Source organism: Triticum urartu, chromosome 4A, assembly GCF_056163025.1.
Source record: "Triticum urartu cultivar PI428250 chromosome 4A, HENAU_Tu73, whole genome shotgun sequence".
NCBI classification, from domain to species: domain Eukaryota; kingdom Viridiplantae; phylum Streptophyta; class Magnoliopsida; order Poales; family Poaceae; genus Triticum; species Triticum urartu.
Window position 1 is genome coordinate 248769146 of NC_141876.1, and position 17417 is coordinate 248786562.

Below are 17417 nucleotides of genomic sequence, written 5' to 3' on the forward strand. Positions count from 1 at the left end.
TTGGCTATCGATGTAAGGAGGAAACATCGATTGCGCCAGTAAGATGATTTTACTCACCACCCCAGAAGGAAGAAGGATCAAGTATGTATCCCGACATGTGCCGAATAGGACTCAAGTAAATTGCTTATCAGGAGTAGTACAGGAGGAAGTACCAGTGGTGAAGGAATTTCCGGATGTATTTCCAGAAGAGTTGCCAGGCATGCCACCGGATAGAGATAGAGAGTTTTTGATAGAGCTTTTAACAAGCACAGGGCCAATATCTAAGAGACCGTACGGGATGCCCGCACAAGATTTAGAAGAAATTAAGAAGCAGATTAAGGAGTTACTGGATAAGGGATACATTCGACCAAGCTCGTCACCTTGGGGATCACCAGTACTTCTAGTAGAAAAGAAGGATGGATCGTTAAGGATGGTTGTTGATTATCGTGGATTAAATGAAGTAACGATCAAGAACAAGTACCCACTGCCGATGATCAATGATTTGTTTGATCAGCTGCAAGGAGCTAAGGTGTTTTCCAATATCGATCTGCGATTAGGTTATCACCAGTTGAAGAATTGAGAGCAGGACATACCTAAGACAACTTTTACCACAAGGTACGGGCTATATGAGTATACCGTTATGTCATTTGGCTTGACTAACGCACCTGCCTATTTTATGAACATGATGAACAAAGTGTTTATGGAGTTTTTGGATAAGTTCGTCGTTGTGTTCATTGATGATATTTTGGTTTACTCGAAGAATGAAGAAGAACATAAAGAACACTTGCGTTTGGTACTTGGCAAGCTCAGGGAACATCAGTTATATGCCAAGTTCAGCAAGTGTGAGTTTTGGTTGAAGGAAGTTGGATTTCTTGGACATGTTATATCCTGAGAAGGAATAGCAGTAGACCCCAACAAAGTTGTCACCGTGACAAATTGGGAAGCACCCATGACAGTTGGAGAGATCCGGAGTTTTCTTGGACTCGCAGGATACTACCGGAGGTTCATTGAGAATTTCTCAAAGATTGCTAAGCCCATGATGGAGTTGTTAAAGAAGGACACCAAATTCAATTGGACTGAGGAATGTGAGGCCAGTTTCCAGGAGTTGAAGAGACACTTGGTTACATCACCGGTGTTGATTCTACCAGATCAACGCAAGGATTATGAAGTGTATTGCGATGCTTCTCGTCGAGGACTTGGAGTCGTGCTTATGCAGGAAGGAAGAGTTGTTTCGTATGCCTCACGACACCTTAAACCCCACGAGTTAAACTATGCTACGCATGATTTGGAGTTAGCAGCCGTAGTGCATGCATTGAAGAAATGGAGACATTTTCTCATCGGAAACCATTGTGAGGTATACACGGATCACAAAAGTTTGAAGTATATTTTCACAGAGGAGGAGTTAAATCTCAGGCAGAGGAGATGGTTGGAACTCATTAAGGATTATGACATGAAGTTGCACTATCATCCCGGAAAGGCTAACGTAGTAGCCGATGCATTGAGCCGCAAGAGTCATGTCAATACCCTCAAGACCGGAGGATTACCCAGGGAGATAGCAGAAGACCTTCGTGAGCTATGTTTGGAGATAGTTCCGAGAGGTTATGCAGCAGCTTTGGAGATTCAGTCCACTTTGATGGATAAGATTAGAGAAGCACAAAAGACGGACATGGAGATTGCCGAAATAAAGGAAAGGATGAGCAAAGTAAAAACCAAGGGATTTCGTGAGGATGAGCACGATACTTTATGGTTTGAGGACTGCGTATATGTGCCAAAAGATCAGGAGATCATGAAGTTGATTCTGCAGGAGGCCCATGATTCGCCATATTCGATTCACCCAGGAAATACCAAGATGTATCTGGATTTGAAGGACAGTTTCTGGTGGACCGGTATGAAGAAAGATATTGCGGAGTATGTAGCAGTTTGTGATGTATGTCAGAGAGTGAAGGCAGAACATCAGAAGCCAGCTGGATTGCTACAACCATTGCCTATACCCGAATGGAAGTGGGATAAACTAGGCATGGATTTTATCACGGGATTGCCCAGGACTTGTTCAGGCTATGACTCGATATGGGTTGTAGTTGATCGATTGACGAAAGTAGCTCATTTCATCCCAGTAAAGACCACTTACACCAGTGCTAAGTTGGCAAAGATTTATATGACCAGGATCGTATGTCTGCATGGAGTTCTGAGGACCATTGTATCAGATAAAGGAACCCAGTTTACTTAAAAGTTTTGGAATCAGTTGCATGAAACTTTGGGAACCAGACTGAGTTTAGTACAGCTTTTCACCCGCAAACAGATGGACAGACTAAAAGAGTAAATCAGATTCTCATGGACATGTTGAGAGCTTGTGTGCTAGACTATGGATCCAGTTGGGATGATAATTTGCCTTATGCAGAGTTCTCTTATAACAACAGTTATCAAGCCAGTTTGAAGATGGCCCCTTTCGAAGCACTGTACGGAAGGAGGTGCAGAACACCGTTGTTATGGGACGAAGTTGGGGACCAACAGTTGTTTGGACCAGATTTGATTAAAGATTTTGAAGAGAAGGTTAAGCTGACTCGCGATAGACTCAAGGTAGCCCAATCCAGGCAGAAGAGTTATGCGGATTCGAAACGCAAGGAGACAACCTATGAAGTCGGAGATAAAGCGTATCTTCGAGTATCACCACTCCAAGGAGTGAAGCGTTTTGGAGTTAAGGGAAAGTTAGCACCACGTTTTGTGGGACCATACAGAGTTTTGGAACATATGGGAGAAGTTGCTTACAAGTTGGAATTACCCGAAGGATTGTCCGGAGTTCATGATGTGTTCCACGTTTCTCAGTTGAAGAAGTGCCACGCGGAGATGGCAGAAATTCCTCTGAGGGATACAGTGCCACTAGAAGCAATACAGTTAGATAGCGATTTGACCTACGAGGAGAAACCAGTCAAGATACTCGAGTTTGCCAGCCGAGTTACACGCAGCAAGGTTATCAAATTTTGAAAGGTTCAGTGGAGTCACCATACCGAGGATGAAGCCACTTGGGAACAAGAAGAAGACTTACCAAAGGATCACCCTCACCTATTTTCTAGCCAACCCGAATCTCGAGGGCGAGATTCATCTTAAGGGGGGTAGGTTTGTAACATCCCAAATTTTCAATTTGGAATGTTATGCATTAGAGCATCATTGCATATCATGTTTTATAGCATTTTGGTTGATCCTAGAAATTCCATGCAACTCAAGGACCTACGGAGAGAGTTGGGGATTTCGTTATTTTCATATTTGAGATTTTTTCGAATTATGAAAAGAGGATCATTTGATTTTATTTATTTTTCTCTGAATTATTTCTTTTATTAAAAATAAAAGAGAGGGGATAAAATGACTTCCTCAAAATAAAGAAATATCAGAGATTTAATATTAAAATCAAATAAGATTTTTATTCGGAGTTTTGTCACTATTTTATTTGAATTAGGAAAAAAGTGTGTTTTTCAAAATTGCATTTTAGGCCCAAATAAATGTTCCGGCTTATTTTCAGAGGACGGGGAAAATTTATTTCGGGATTGTTGGAGTCCGTTTAGTATTTCTTTTCTTTCTTTTTCTACATGTCGAAATTATTTAAAAAAAAAACCAACCGACTTAGGGTCGTATTCGGCCAGGACTTCTCGGGCCAGGCCTTTAAAAGCCGCCGCCCCAGTCCGTTCAACCCGCCCCTCCACCCGAACCCTAACCCTAAGCGCCGTCCCGCCACCCGCGCCGCCGCCGCCGACGCCGCGCACCGCCGCCCGCGCCCCGCGCTGGAGCCCGCCGCCGCCCGCGCCGCCGCCCCGCCGCCCGCGCCGCCCCGTGCCGCCTCTCGCCGGAGACCGCCGGAGCCCCCACCGCCGCCGACTCGCCGGACCCCGCCGGAGTTCGAGGTAGCCGCCGTTTTTTTCAAAACCGATCGGTTTTATTTCGTAAACCCTAGATCCGTTTTTCTTTTAGATCTGGTTCGGTTTATTTTTTCGGTTTAGTTATCTAGCGAACGTTTGCTTTTACGTTCGGTTTTGCGAACGGTTTTCACCGTTTAGCCGTAGATAACGAACATTCGTTCGTTAGCGTTCGTCAGTTTTTCTTTTTCTCAGATTTTCCGCGATTATTTTCAGTCGCGATTTCTGATCCGATTTTCGTTTTAGTATAACTTTTCGCTCGTTTATCGGAATCAGGCGATTCAAGCGCCTAGAGTTTCGTCTCGAAACCCTCTTTCTGTTTAACTAACTTAAACAAGTTTTTTCTACTGTAAAATTTGACCAAGGTCCAGCTTAGTAAACGAAGCTTGTTTCTCTCGCCGTTTGAGTTTTGTTTCTTTGTTTGATTTGATTCTTTTTGCCAACCGGAGTTCTTAAGTTGAACTTTCTGGTTAGATCTCTTATTTGAGTTTTACCCGTGCTTTTGCTTGATTGCTTATTGTATGCTTGTTTGATTGCGATAGAGTACCCGGAGTGCGAAGCGTGCTACATCGAGTCTCTAGGTTTTGTGAACCATCATCAAGGCAAGTAACACTTTGATCATACCTCTTATCACCCAGTTTTCATTGCATTAGATCAACCCTCAAACATTGCATGTTTACGATCTGAATTAAATTGTGGGTTTGGGAAGTAGATGAGGTAGTACCTATTCACCTGTTTATTATCAAACCCTGGAGTTACTTCTACGTTGCTTATATTTCTATGCTATGCTAGTAGACATGGATTGGATTTGAGTGTTTTCATGACAGATGTGAGATTGTTAATTTAATGGTTACTTAAGGTGGCAACTTTAATACACATCTGGGTGGATTAAGGCACCTGGGGAACCCAGTGATTGCCTGTATTTTTGGAAATCCCAAGGAACCGTGTGATTCTCCTATGGACCGCCACTCAGGCTCAAAGGGATCATGAGACTATTCATACTGGAAACTTCCGTGTGCAGCCACATGCCATTATGGGCTCTGGCATAGTTGATTAAGTCATGTGAACTCTTACAGTGGTAGACTAGCAGATGTAGGGGATGTAGGTGTACCGGTCTACCCATCGTAAGGTGCTAACGCTTCTGAAAGACTGTGTCTCAGTCATCCGTTTCTCAAACACCTTGTAGTGCGAGAAATCCAATGGAGGAGATCGAGTCTTGTGGGGAAAACTGCACAAACCTCTGTAGAGTGTACAAAATAATCGTGGTTAGCCGTGTCCCCGGTTATGGACATCTTGAGTATCTAGTTCTTGGGTTATCATGTGGATCTCATCACTCTTAATTTAATTTGATTGGGTTTAAGGATGATTACTTTTAATTGGGATTGAGTTGGGTGAACCTTCTCAATGTTTAACAACGACCATGATAGTTAAATAAAATTTATTCCTTTATAGTAGGGAAAAATTGGCTTTTCGCAAAACCTATTAACCATACAGCCTCCACCAGCCATATATGCATATAGTGATAGCTTTACATTGTTCATTACTCTCTTGTGTTACCTTGCCAGCATATTCTATGTGCTGACCCATTTTCGGGCTGCAACATATCATGTTGTAGACTTTTCAGACGATGAGTAAGGAGCTTTAGGTCGTGGTCTTTCACTCAGTGATGCCGTTGGAGTTGATGGACTCACTTTATCTTCCAAGCCTTCCGCTATTATCGTATTAGATGGCCTTAAGCCATATTTATTGTAATAAGTTCTCTTTTGAGACATTCGATGTAATAAGTGTGTGATTGCCACTCTGTTATAAATCCTTCGAGTACTGTTTGTGTCAGCATTACCGTTCCAGGGATGACACTTATACACAGAGATCATACTGTTTGAGGTCTGGTTGCTAGAGTACACCGTGTTTATCACACAAAGTATAGTGCCCCGCCCCCTACATTATGACAAGTATATAGCCCTGAGCTGCAAAAGCCACACATTAGCCCAAATTATAATCAATGTTCTACATTATGATATCTTCTTCAAGTATCCGTATCCACTTTTTTACAATGAAGTATGATGTATGTTCGTTTTTAACACCTTCACGATCCTCTTCTCTTTGTAGCTAGCTAGCTAGCGCTAATTTTCTATCGTGCATGCACACGCCTGCCCCCCTCTCACCCTCCCTCAGCGTCCCCTCCATCGTGCACGTTCGTAATTTCTCTTTAGGTCGTTCACCCGCGGTGTGTGTAGGCCCCCCTACTCCTTCTTTTCGGCACACACCAGTCGATATACATCTCTAGCCAAGTGTGCCTACCACAAACACATACTTCCCCTCTTCTCTTCTCACTGTCCATGCTCCCTATGTCCAATACAGTTCCACGCAGGTGCACACTCCTGCCCCTCTTTTCATCGATCTTATAGTCGCACACTCCTCCTCCCTCGACATAGTAGGCCTCTCGCACCACCTCCTAGCCGCACCCCTCTCCCCCTATCTGTCTCTCCGGACATTATTTTCTTCTAACACATGCATGCATGTGTCGGTGGGAACGACACCTATGGGATCACAAGAATCCCTACTACGGTTAGCGGGGCGCGGGGTCGTGAGAAGAGCGGATCAAATAGATAGTACACAGTTTGTTTATCCAGGTTCGGGCCGTGAGGATGCGTAAAACCCTACTCCTGCTTTGGTGGATGTATATTCCTGTTCTTGAGCTAGCTCTGGGCATTAGGAGCTCCAAAAAAAGCCAAATCTCTCTCCTGGTCGCCTCGGGCCTCCTTTTATAGAAAAAGGGGTCGCCACAGTGGCACACAAGAGATGGAAAGGGTACAGTGATGCGAGGTTATCCCTCGCATTACATGACAAGGCGCATTTAATGCGTCTTGCTTAGGTGTCCTTGCATTATCTGGGACGGGGGAGAAACCTGTCTCGTCCGTCGCCGCTCCTTCTTGTGTCGACACGCGCCCTGGCCAGCGATGCCTGTGATGCCATGTAGGTAGGCAGGCAGCTGAGGTGGCGCAGTGGTGGGTCTTCACGAAGATCTGCATGCCGCCACGCAGGTGCCTGCCCAGCTGGTTGGGTCGGCAGCTGCGTGCGTATGGTGGTGGAGGTTTAGTCGGCGTGGGCCTGATGGTGGCCCTGCAGATGTCCTTGGCAAGGGCCTTGCCGGGGCCCCGGCAAGGGTCTTGCCGAGGCACCTGCTGTCATCCCCGGCAAGGCGCTTGCCGGGGGTCTCATGGTCTTCCCTGGCTGGTATCTCGCCAAAGGTCGTCGTCTTCTTAGTGCGTATCTGATCTTGAATGTCTTCACAAAGATCTGCATGCCACCACGGGGATGTCTCCCGAATCCTTGCCCCTTGGGGGCAGTGGACTCAAGGGTAATTTGCTTCGTAGGCGTAGGGCGAGTCGCCGCGGCAAGGGTCTTGCCGGGGTTGCCAAAGCTGTCTCCCGGCAAGGATCTTGCCGGGGGAGTCCGGTTCGTCCCTTTTGCTCTTCGTGGTCTTGGCCTTGGCGTCGTCCTAGTTCCCTTGAGCTTCGGTCTTACCCTGGCTCACCTCCCTTGCCTTGCTTGGTGTGGTGGTGCCCATGGCTCAGACTGTCCGTGCACAGTTATAGGGGTACAAAAAAGTGTACCCCTCTTTTTGTACACCGACAGGAGCCCCCGGGCCTGGGCCACACATAAGCGCAACTCGTTGTTGGGCTAGGCCCAAAAACGGTGCGTGAGCAGGCGGGGCGGTTTTTTACCACGGTAAGATTTTTCGCGCGCTGCGCTTCCCATGACTCCCTCGCGTGGCGTGGCGTGGGGAGGTGCGTGTGACATCGGCGGCATGCGTGGGGTTGGTCTCTGCACGCATGCGTCACGTCGTAGTAAAAGGGCGGTTCGCATCTTCCCCATAAACGGAGGGAGGCGTGGAGGCGCGACCCATTTACTGAATGGGGCCGAGGCGCGGTCCTCAAGGCGTCCACTCCCCACGATGATGGGGTGGGGAGAGGTCGCCTCACCCGTCCCCTCGATTCTGCACGTCCTCCACGTGTCTCCTATGCGCTTGGGGTGGCAAACGGTGGAGGCGGGAAACCGGGCCGTCGCTGGTTGGGGCAGCGGGTCGGTCCTGGCTCCCTGCGCCTTTCATGTTTTGATTGGCCGAGCCCCAACCCCGTTCCTTTATAAAGAGCGGGAGGGGGGGGGGATGGCGTCCCGCATTCTTCCATCTCCTTCCTCCTTCAGCTTCTGCTCCTCTCTTCCATTCGTCATGGAGAGAGGAAATCCCGGTCCTTCAACGGTGGCGGCGAGGGTCGCCGCTTGACAACACGTCCCTCCTTCTCCTGTGCCTCCGATGGCAGGGCCGACCGCGAGGGGAAGGGGGAGGGGGCGAGGCCGTGGGCGAGGTCGGGGCGCTCGGGGAAGAGGAGGACGGGGTGGCGCGCCGGCCTCGCCCCCGCCAGCAGCTCCTCCTCCAATGTAGGGCCATGTTGGGGATGACCCTTGTGAGTTCTTCGTCAGGCTGCGCCGGCCGCCGCGCCGTCGCCTTCGTCTCCCGACTCCATTTACGCGGGAGATGGAGCTGGATCCACCGGAGTCATTGCGGCTGCACATGAGGGGCTGCGGGATCAGTGGCACGTGGGTCCGCGTTGACTTCCCCGCTCCTCACGTGATGTATCTTCGTCGGGGATGGAAGATGTTTGCTCATATCCACAGCTTGACGGAGGGGCTCACTCTCCATTTTAAGCTAATGGAGGGTGGCCTTCTCCCTGTCAAGGTTTTCGGGCACTTTGGGACTCGTACAAGGTGCTGCGTGGAGAGCTCTTTTGATAGCGAAGACTCCTCCTCGGGCGGGAGTGACGAGGAGGACAGCGGCAGCGATGACGAGGGCGGTAGGCGGCAGGATGACGGGTCCGACTAGGTGTCGGGTGCTGCTCCGCGCGGCACCGGCGACCCCATCATCCGCGTCGCCGGCTCCTTGAACTTCTCGGGGTCGTCTCCTTGGGCGGCTGGCGTTGGGAGGCTGCGGAAGAGGAAGAGGGCGGGCGGCAAGGCCGTCAAGTCGGAGTACGTGGGCACCGATGCCTTCGACGCGTGCTGACGTCCTGCCGCCTCGTCTTCGAGCTCTGCTTCCGGCGCCGCCATCACCATCCAGCCTTTGGACAGCCACCAAGATGTTCTCTATGCGTCTTCTGCCACCCGTAGCTCGCCTAGGTGCTCCTTTTGCCCTTCTCGCCTCCTTGACCTGCCTCCTGAGGAGAGGGACAAGAAAGGGATTACGGGCACCTTATCCCTTTTTAGTTTGTAAGCCTCCGGGCCTTTGTTGAATATAAAACTTGTAATCCCTTCATTCATGTTTTTCATTCCCTATGGACTGTATCTGAGTGGAATGTTTTTAATGAAAAAGGGATGCTTGCCGGGTCATTTGTTTGCGGGTGGAACCCACGACAAGGAGTAAATCCTTGATATCTCTAAGATAAACACTTTCTCACCTGCAACAGGCCTTGCCGTCTTCCCACTTCGCTCGACCTTTCTCACGCCTTTGGCGGAGGCAGGGATGAGGCGGGTTCAGGCTCCTTGTTTCATCCTTTCGCTGCCGCGACTACGACCAAACTTGGTCCCAGGAACGAGCCCTAGGGCCTAGAGTTAGGGGAGCACGGTAGCTTAAGGAAAAACGAGGTTTCACATACCTCAGTCCATAATGGAATGCATGATAAGGGATGAAGAACTTATCTGAAGCTGCAGCCCCCGGCAACCCTGGTTTGCCGTGGGTGAATCTTTGCTCTTGCAACCCCCAGCAATACTAGCTTGCCGGGGCCTAGATGCTGGTCTTTTCCTTTTTTTCTCCCCAAGTGGTTCGGCAAGGATATCTGTGTGTCCTGTGAACCAAAGAAGACAAAAGAAAGACAACGAGACGCACACTCGACCTCTAAGCTAGGGGTTAGTCGCCGCTAAGCACTATCAACCCTAACCAAGGACGAGACTCGACCTAGCATGCATGCTATAACTTAGGGCACCAGCGATTCATTTATTTATGCTCAGGGTCTGCGCCTGGCTTTGTACAAAGGGTTACATGCGTCATCGGCAAGGCTTGTACAAAAGGTGGCTTGCCGGGGGGCCCGGCAAGCCGCGCCTCACGGGTAAAACTTGCGAAGATGCTCAATGTTCCAAGAATTACTCACCAGAACGGCATCTTCGGTCTCCAGGCGGACTGCGCCGGGCCTGGTGACTCGTATTACCTGATAAGGGCCTTCCCACTTTGGCGTCAACTTGTTCGAATTCTTGGCCGATTGAAAGCACTGAAGATCAAGGTCGCCTTCCTCAAAGCTTCGGGCATGAACCTTGCGGCTATGGTAGCGGCGCAAGGCTTGCTGGTAGCGCGCTGCTCTCACAGCCGCCCGAAGACGATCTTCCTCAAGGAGCGTTGCGTCATCTTGCCGCAATTGCTCTTGCTCAAGCTCGTTATAAGCGAGTACTCGAGGTGACCCGTATATGAGTTCTGTGGGGAGAACTGCTTCTGCCTCGTATACCAGGGCAAAGGGTGTCTGGCCGGTGGCTCGATTTGGTGTCGTTCTGATTGACCAAAGAACCGTCGGCAATTCATCAATCCAGCGTCTTCCACTCTTGTGCAGTCTGTCAAAGGTCTTTGTCCTCAGGCCTCGCAGTACTTCAGCATTTTCCCTCTCAGCTTGACCATTGCTTCGTGGGTGAGCAACGGAAGCGAAACAGACCTTGCTGCCGAGGTCTTGAATATATTGGATGAAGGTGTGGCTTGTGAACTGCGTGCCGTTGGCGGTGATGACCCTATTGGGTACACCAAAATGGCACACCAGTCCTTTGAAGAACTTGAAGGCTGACTGTGCTGTGACCTTCCTCACTGCTTCCACTTCTGGCCACTTTGTGAACTTGTCGATTGCAACGTACAAGTACTCAAAGCCCCCGACAGCGCGGGGGAAAGGGCCCAGTATGTCGAGCCCCTAGACCGAGAAAGGCCAGGAGAGAGGAATGGTTTGAAGGGCTTGAGCTGGCTGATGAAGCTTCTTTGAATGGAACTGACACGCTTCACACCTGGTGACTAGTGTCGTTGCATCCTGGAGGGCGGTGGGCCAGAAGAAGCCTTGCTGAAACGCTTTGCCGGCAAGGGCCCTCGACCTATGTGGGATCCACATATGCCTCCATGTATCTCCGCCAACAGCCCCAGTCCTTCCTCTCGAGGGATACACTTCAATTTCACACCGTTCGGCCTCTTTCTGTACAGGACGTCATCGACAAACTGGTACATAGGAGAGCGACGGGCTACTTTTTCCGCTTCTTCCTGCTCCTCAGGAAGTTCCCCTATTTGGAGGAATCGGACGGTATGCTGTGCCTATGCTGGAGCCCGGGGCTCGACGGCGAGGACTAAAGGCATTTCCTCCGCTATAGGAGCGGCTGTCTCCATGACAAGAGCTTGATGCTCCGTCAGAGCTAGCCGTCCTGTGGCGGGCTCAGTGTCTCCGGCAACATCCTTGCCGGCGGCTTCGGGGAGATCGGGCGGGAAAGTACTTGCCGGGCCCTGATTTTCTCCTCTTGTTCTGCTCTGTTGATGGATCAACGGATGGCTGAGTTAGCCGAAGCACAAAGGTACCTGGTTCCACAGGTAGCTTGAGGGCAACGCGTTTTGACAGGTAATTGGCGATGCCATTCTCCGCTCGGGGAACGTATTCTGCCTATATACCGTCCAAACGCTCCTCCAGCTTTCTCACTTCATCAACGTAGGCCTCCATCAATGGGCTCTGGTAATCCTTGTTGACTTGCTTGACGACAAGTTGCCAGTCGCCTCTGACGATGAGTTTCTTGATTCCGAGGTCCGCCGCGATCCTAAGACCGGCAAGCAGCCCTTCGTACTCAGCCGTATTGTTTGTTGACACCTCCCTGGGGAAGTGCATCTGGATCACGTACTTGAGGTGCTCTCCGGTGGGTGCGACAAGCAGTATGCCAGCCCCGGCGCCCTGTAAGGAGAAAGCTCCATCAAAGTACATGATCCAGTCGCAACTTGCCTCCTTGCCGAGGAGAGCAGTCTCTTGGGCTTCTTCGTCAGGCATCACGGTCCATTCTGCAATGAACTCCGCCAGGACTCGGCTTTGAATCGTCGAGGTACTCTCAAACTTGAGGCCAAAGCTGGACAGTTCCAGTGCCCACTCTACGATTCTTCCCATTGCGTCTGGATTGTGCAATATCCGTTGCAGAGGGAGGCGAGTGACGACAGTGATTTCGTGTGCCTGGAAGTAGTGACGTAGCTTCCTCGAGGCCATAAGAAGGCCGAAGAGCAGTTTCTGCACATCGGAGTACCTTGATCTAGTCCCCTGCAGGAGGGAACTAACAAAGTAGACCGGGTGCTGCATCATTTTATTCTTCGGCGGCACTCCAACTGGCTGTGTTGTCTCTGCATCGGTGGCATCGGGCTCTGTCTCCGCCATTACCTCATCGTCAATTTCTCTCTGCACCGCTAGTGCGGCACTGACCACCTTGTTCGTTGCCGCCAAGTATAGCAGCAACGGTTCCCGTGGCCTAGGCGCAACTAGTATTGGCGCGGAGGAGAGGTACCTCTTCAAATCTTGCAATGCTGCTTCGGCTTCTGGTGTCCACTCCATCGGGCCCGCCTTTTTCAAAATCTTGAAAAAGGGAAGGGCGCGCTCGGTGGACTTGGAAATGAACCTGCTCACGGCGGCAACGCAACCAGCAAGCCGACGCACATCCTTGACTTGCTTGGGTGCTTCAATCTGCTCTATAGCTTTGATCTTGTCTGGATTGGCCTCTATCCCGCGTTGCGACACAAAGAACCCGAGAAGCTTGCCGGACGGGACACCGAAGACACACTTCTCAGGGTTCAGCTTGAGATTGATCTTGCGTAGGTTTGCAAATGTTTCATGTAAATCCGGTATGAGGGTTGCCCTGTTCTTGGTTTTGACCACTATATCATCCATATAAGCTTCCATTTTTCTATGGAGCTAGGGTTCAAAACCAATTTGGACCGCCCATGCAAACATTGAACCAGCACTCTTCAACCCAAAAGGCATCCGTATGAAACAATACGTACCACATGGGGTGATGAATGCCGTTTTCTCTTTGTCTTCTCTTGTCATGAAGATCTGGTGGTAGCCGGAGTAGGCATCGAGGAATGACAACAGATCACACCCAGCCGTGGAGTCAACAATCTGGTCGATGCGCGGCAACGGGAAGGGGTCTTTGGGACAAGACTTACTGATATCTGTGTAATCAATGCACATCCTCCACTTCCCATTTGCCTTGCGCACTACCACTGGATTGGCCAACCACGTTGGATGGAGCACTCCTCTTACCAAACCCGCTGCTTCCAGTTTCCGGATCTCCTCTGTGATGAACTCTTGTCGTTCCAAGGCTTGTTTTCTGACCTTCTGCTTGACGGGCCGCGCATGAGGACAGACAGCAAGGTGGTGCTCAATCACCTCCCTGGGAACGCCGGGGATGTCGGATGCTTGCCATGCAAACACATCGACATTCGCCCGCAGGAAGGTGACGAGCGTGTCTTCCTATTTGTCGTCAAGGGCGGAGCTTATGGTAAAAGCCCCTCCCGTGCCTTCCTCCTTGACAGAAACCTTCTTGGTTACCGGCGGTGTGGCCCTAGACTTCTTGTTTCTGTCGGTGGAGCTCTCTGGCACGTCCTCGACGGGAGCGCTACACTCCGAAGAGGTGCGCTTGCCGGAGTGGGTGCCTGAGGTCTCACCGGTCTTCTTCTTTTTCCTTCCCGGGGCTCCAGCGGCAGGAGCAAGTGCCTTAGCAGTGGCGGATGCTGCAACTGCTTGTTGGTAGAGTTGGTCAGCGCAAATTAGCGCATCCTTCTTGTCTGATGGGACGGTGATGATCGTCACAGGCCCCGGCATCTTCAGGGTGTTGTAGGCGTAATGTGACGCCGCCATGAACTTGGCCAGCGCTGGGCGGCCAAGGATCCCGTTGTAAGGCAAGGGGATCTTGGCAACGTCGAACACAATCCTTCCTGTCCTGTAGTTCAAATCACTCCCAAAAGTCATGGGCAACGTGACCTTTCCCTTTGGTTGACTTCTTCCCGGGTTGACCCCCTGAAATGTGCCTGTCTCTTCAAGGTCTTCATCAGGAATCTACAGTTTCTCGATCACGGCAGGCGAGATTAAGTTCAGACTGGCCCCGCCATCGACTAGCATCTTTGTCACCTTGAGGTTGTGTATTGTTGGTGAAACCAACAATGGCAAGCACCCGACTGCAGTAGTGCGATCAGGGTGATCCTCAGTGTCAAAAATGATAGCTGTGCTGGACCACTTCAGCGGCCTTTGGGCATCAAACGACGGCTCTGCCGCTGTAATCTCACGCGCCCACTGTTTAAGCTGGCGGTGAGAGGTATGCAGCGAGGCACCGCCATCGACGCACATGGCCTCCGTAGCTTTCTGAAATTCTTGGTCACCAGACTCATCGTCTTCTTCGCGATCATCGTCTTCTGGCTTTTTGTCATGGCCCCGGGCGGGCCTCTCCTGTTGTTTATCTTTGCCATGACAGCCTGCCTGGCTATCACGCTTCTTGCCGGACCCCTCAGCACCATCCTGGCCTTTCTCCTTGTCGCGCCTCTCATATTCAGCCCTCTGCTTCTCAGCAAGGAGCTCAACCTGTCGGCAGTTCTGGAGATCATGGCCTTTGGTGCGATGGATCTTGCAGTATTGCTTGTCGGAGTTTCCTGGCTTCTCGGCAGCCGCCAAGGCCCGGCAGGCGACACATCCGGCAATTTCCTTGCCGGGGTCATCTGCCTTGGTTTTCTTGGCGGAGCCGGCGTCGTCAGATCCCTCGACGGCAAGCACGGCTTTACCTTTGCACTTCCTGTTGCGGCACCGGCCTTTCTTCGCCGAGGCAGCAGTATCCTCATCTGAGGAGTCGGTTTCCACGCCGGCATCTTCGCCAGGGTACTTCCTTCCGTCTTCAGCTTGGGCACATCTGTCAGCAAGAACATAGAGTTCTGCCACATCTTTCACCTTGTTCATTGCCAGCTCTTCGCGCATCTTGCGGTTACGCACGTTCTGATGGAACGCGCTAATGATGGCGGCAGGGTGAACATCAGGGATATTGTACTGTACCCGGCTGAACCTCTGTATATACTTGTGCAAACTCTCGCCTCCCTTCTGGGGAATGACGTGCAGGTCGCTTGCTTGGCCATGGGCTTGGTGATCTCCAGTAAAGGCGCCCACAAACTCATGGCACAAATCCGACCAGGAGGAAATAGAGTCTACCGGCAAGTGCATCAACCACGACATGGCATTGGGTTTAAGAGCCAATGGAAAGTAATTCGCAAGCACCTTATCGTCGCGGGCTCTGGCAGCTTGCATCGCGATGGTGTAGATGCTGAGGAACTCAGACGGGTGTGTCTTGCCGTTGTACTTCTCGCCAACGTCAGGTTTGAAGGTGCGGCGAGTGGGCCACTGGAACTGCCGCAGCTCACGGGTAAAAGCCGGACAGCCTACCTCGTAAGGTAGTCTTCCAGGGCTCTCCGGGGCCGGGTGGTTCGCAGCAGGCCCTGCTCGCCTGTCTGACTGGTGGCGCGCTCTGCGCCGGCGCTTGATAGTGGTTCGAGCGTCTTCATGGGCTCGTTCCCGAAGAACTTGGCACTGGTCACAGTGGGTCCGTGGGTCAGACGACGCTATGGAAATGTCGCTGCCCGTGACATCGCGACAAGCTGGCGTCCGCGGTATCGGATGGGGAAGAGGTGAATGCACCATGGTTGCGGCATCGCCGGCCTTTCCGCCACCGGTGCGTGGGACCCCATCGGAGCGTCGACTCGGGGGCCCCACCGGACTTGGTTCGTCTTTGTTAGCCACCGCAACAAGGCTTCGGATAGTGGCTCTCCATTCGTCGAGTTTCCCCGTAGTGGGAGGAAAGTCGAGGAGCAACTGCGCGCGCCAGGGCCTCTGCTGGCATCGGTGGCAGCGGAACCTGCACGGATCGCGACGCGCTTCGACTTCTGACCATGTCAGAAGGAGCTCTATCACGACCCCGTGGTCGCATGCCGTTGTCACCAGTGCTTCAGCGAGCGGGCAGGTCTTCTACGTCCCGGGAGTGGCGCTCGGGGCTCTTCCCGCGGCGACGCCCGGGATCTTCGGCGTGATGACACCGTTCGTCGCGCACTGCCTGGGAGGAGCGCACTGTTGGCGCCGGCGTGGGAGTCTTGGAGGCCCTTGCGTCGCCCTCGGGTGGGGCGGCGATGACCTTGGAAGGCCCCGCTCCACCCGCGGAGGGCCTGGCTCCGCCTTTGGATTTGGCGATGTGTGGCCCGTTACCAGGCGCACAAACATCACCGCCTCCCAAACTCCGGCTGCTGGGATGGCGTTGGTGTTCGCGAGCAGTGCCCGGGGTCCTTTCTGCGACCACTCCGCTGCTCGCCCATGTCGGGACGGGTTGTCTGGCTTCCGACTGGCCAACCACCAACACCGTCTTCTTCTTGGGCGCCATGATGATGAAGAAGCGTCGAACTAACTGATAAAGCCGATTCTCACAACTGCGCCCCCTACCTGGCACGCCAAAGATGTCGGTGGGAACGACACCTATGGGATCACAAGAATCCCTACTATGGTTAGCGGGGCGCGTGGTCGTGAGAAGAGCGGATCAAATAGATAGTACACAGTTTGTTTATCCAGGTTCGGGCCGCAAGGATGCGTAAAACCCTACTCCTGCTTTGGTGGATGTATATTCCTGTTCTTGAGCTAGCTGTGGGGCATTAGGAGCTCCAAAAAAAAGCCGAATCTCTCTCCTGGTCGCCTCGGGCCTCCTTTTATAGAAAAAGGGGTCACCACAGTGGCACACAAGAGATGGAAAGGGTACAGTGATGCGAGGTTATCCCTCACATTATATGACAAGGCGCATTTAATGCGTCTTGCTTAGGTGTCCTTGCTTTATCGGGGACGGGGGAGAAACCTGTCTCGTCCGTCGCCGCTCCTTCTTTTGTAGACACGCGCCCTGGCCAGCGATGCCTGTGATGCCATGTAGGTAGGCAGGCAGCTGTGGTGGCGCAGTGGTGGGTCTTCACGAAGATCTGCATGCCGCCACGCAGGTGCCTGCCCATCTGGTTGGGTCGGCAGCTGCATGCGTCGGTGGTGGAGGTTTAGTCGGCGTTGGCCTGATGGTGGCCCTGCGGATGTCCTTGGCAAGGGCCTTGCCAGGGCCCCGACAAGGGTCTTGCCGAGGCGCCTGCTATCATCCCCGGCAAGGCGCTTGCCGGGGGTCTCGTGGTCTTCCCTGGCTGGTATCTCGCCAAAGGTCGTCGTCTTCTTAGTGCGTATCTGATCTTGAATGTCTTCACAAAGATCTGCATGCCACCACGGGGATGTCTCCCGAATCCTTGCCCCTTGGGGGCAGTGGACTCAAGGGTAATTTGCTCCGTAGGCATGGGGCGAGTCGCCGTGGCAAGGGACTTGCCGGGGTTGCCAAAGCTGTCTCCCGACAAGGATCTTGCCGAGGGAGTCCGCTTCGTCCCTTTTGCTCTTCGTGGTCTTGGCCTTGGCGTCATCCTAGTTCCCTTGAGCTTCGGTCTTACCCTGG